Source organism: Pteropus vampyrus, unplaced genomic scaffold (assembly GCF_000151845.1).
Source record: "Pteropus vampyrus isolate Shadow unplaced genomic scaffold, Pvam_2.0 Scaffold215, whole genome shotgun sequence".
NCBI lineage: Eukaryota > Metazoa > Chordata > Mammalia > Chiroptera > Pteropodidae > Pteropus > Pteropus vampyrus.
The window spans coordinates 988,406-988,731 of NW_011888996.1; positions in this window are offsets into that span (position 1 = coordinate 988,406).

Consider the following 326-nt stretch of genomic DNA (forward strand, 5'->3'; position numbering starts at 1 on the left):
TTTCTCGGAATGAATCCCACACAAACCTTTGACCCACCACCGGTGTCCGGGTGAGTGTCCACAGGCCAGAAAGCCTGTGCGCAGGTCCTTCAAAGGGACATCTAGGGATTCAGTCTCCTTCCATCTCACCCAGTTGGCCAGAATTCTCTCTGGTTTCTACAGTTAGAGTTAATAGAATCTCCTCTTCCCTAGGCTGGGACCCTGGGCTGGGGAGCCCCCAGATTAGACCAGGACACCCTTCTCCTTCAGGAGAGTCTGCAGCCTCGCTCTCCCTCCTGGTGATCCTCCACCACTTGCAGGTGTGGGTCCAGCCCTATTCGTGACTT